We start from the raw sequence: 2,734 nt of genomic DNA, 5'->3' as shown, positions 1-2,734 counted from the left end.
ACTGCCAAGATTGAAAAGATGGCCAAATATAATAGAAAACACACATTTAAGATTACATGAGTAAAAACAAAGATCTCGCTGTAAAATCTTTCCAGAAGACTGTATTAATAAACAAAGACATGGGAATCATTTAAAAAGTTTTAAAAACTTTTGAATGCTGGGTAAATGACCTCTGTTACCTAGAAACAATTTTAGAACTATAACAGAGGGAAGGAGAAAAAGAACATTCAAAAATAAGTGATACGTGATCAGATCAAAGAAGATAAATTTTTCAAGATTGAAGTCAGTTAAGTGTCTGACCATGATTAACACAAAGTCTGTGAGGTTCATACTCACACATACACATTTGCACATGTTGAAATTCTCTAACAGTAGTTTTCCTAGTCTTTGACTGAGGTTCTCTGTGCCCTAATGCAGAGCCATCATTTTCTTTCTTAAAATATTTATTTAGTTATTTAGTTATTTATTTATTTATTTATTTATTTATTTTTATTGGCTATTATTTTTTAAATTTTTGGAGAGAAGGGGGAGGAGAGAGAGAAAGAGAAAATGAGAGAGCAAGCCATCAGATCTGAGACTCAAACCGTGTTCAGGCATGTGGGAGTCCAGCACCTTAACCACTATGCTACCTGCTGACCTCAGATTCATCCTTTTCTACTGAAATAGTTGCTTCTACATTTCTACTAGCTCAGCAGGTCAGATGTCATGGTGTTGGAGAGCTTGAACATCAGAGTATCTAAATCAAGGTCTGTCAGTGTGATTAGCAAACCTAGAGTGACTAGTAATTAGGTGAGCCTTGTAAATTCATTCTATGCCATCTAAAATTGATAGTGTCTGAGGAAACTTATTTTTCTAATGAAAACATTAAAACTAATTTATGCTTAAAATAATAGTATGTAGTATATATTTGCCATCTGAAATTTTATAAACTATATAATTTCTTTGGAAGCATACTTAATAATTACCTCTTCCATTTTTTTAATCCCATCATGATTGCCATTTTAAAAATTTCTACCAGATATCAAAATGAACTTTCTTCACATTCTCATCAATACTTTCTAAATTCAGTTTTTAATTTTTCTTCATTTAAAATTTAGTCGCTCTACTTTTTTTTTTAAATCTTAGCCATTCTGGCTATAAATTATGATACATGCTGGCAAGGCTGTGGTGAAAAAAAAATACTTTTACATGTTGGTGGGAATGTGAATTATTACAATCACTGTGAACCACACAGAGGTTCCTCAGAAACCTAAAAATAGAACTACCGTAAGACTCAGTAATATCACCCTTAGTTTTCTACCCAAAGTATATGAAAACACTTAGTTGGAAAGACACTTGTACATTCATGTTTATTGCAGCATTATTCACAATTTCTAGGACATGGAATCAACCAAATATCCAAGAACATATGAGTACATTAAAAAATGTGGCACATATACTCTTTGAAATACTACTGAGCCATAATAAACAGTATAACATTTGATATAAAATGGATGAATATGAAAGATTGAATGCTAAGTGAATTAAGTCAAACTGTGAAAGACAGGTATTGTATGTCCCTCCTTAATAGATCCATGGCATATATCTGCACACCTGCAGTCTATGGTGAAACTGAAAGATTGGAAGGTATAATAGCAGAGAGGTCAACTGTAAACACTAGAGACGGAAAATAAGGGTGAGTATAATAGGGGGGTGGGTAAAAGTTGGTTGTAATAGAGGGTGAGAGGGAGGGGATCAGGGGAAAAAATAAATACATTTGAAAATTAAAAGTTACCTGTTGATAAAAATAATTTAGCAATTCTAGAAGTTTATAGTCATATCTTATTATGTTTTAAATTTTGAATTTTCCAAATCATTAATGATATTAGTTATCTTCATGTGCTTATATATGCCATTCATATATATTATTTGGTTAATTATTTGTATAAGCCATTTGTCGATGTTTAATTTGTTTGGTTACTATTTATTCAGTTTTAAGACTTTCTAATGCAAATTCTTTGTCAGTCGTGTGTTTTTTATCTCTTTAAACCTGTGATATTGTCATTATCTTAACAGTATCTTTAGAAAAGAAGTGCTTATTGATGAAATATAATTTATAATCATTTAATGGACCATGATATAAGAGAAGAAGTGCTTATTGATGAAATACAATTTATAATCATTTAATGGACCATGATATAATGGCTGTATCTAAAAAACTCTATTTTTTTAGAGAGAGATTTTTGCATTCTCCTCTCAGGATTTTGGGCATGCATGCAAATGTGCCTGGCATACGTTTTAAGCCACAGTCAACTATGTGAGAGTCCAGTGACGTAACTATTATATCATAAGCTGGTCCCAGAAACTCTTGCTTAACAAAGATCACAAAAGTTTTATTATTTTTTTTTCTGGAACTTTTATTGCTTTAGATATATTTTGTTGTATGCTCTATTTTATCTTTTCAGCTTTTGCCAAAGAGTATATGTGGTCATCGGAGAGAAAAAGGAAAAGTGAGAAATCACCCTCTCCAGGGGTATGACCATACAGAAATCCCTTCTTCTTCATTCTCTTCTTGGGATTTTGTGCACTCACACATGCCCAGTGTGAATTTCAACTTGCCAGGTCCAAGACTCAAACCACAATTGGACATTGGAAAGTCAGGTCCTTAATCACTACACCAGCTGCTGACCCCGGTATGTTCTTCTTCTTTTTTTTTTTTTTTTTTTTTAAGGGTTTTGTTCTACTGCTTGTGCCC

This window comes from Tupaia chinensis, unplaced genomic scaffold (assembly GCF_000334495.1).
Source record: "Tupaia chinensis unplaced genomic scaffold, TupChi_1.0 Scaffold000111_1, whole genome shotgun sequence".
Lineage (NCBI taxonomy): Eukaryota > Metazoa > Chordata > Mammalia > Scandentia > Tupaiidae > Tupaia > Tupaia belangeri.
The sequence above is the reverse complement of the archived record's forward strand: the minus strand, read 5'-3'. Positions refer to the sequence as shown.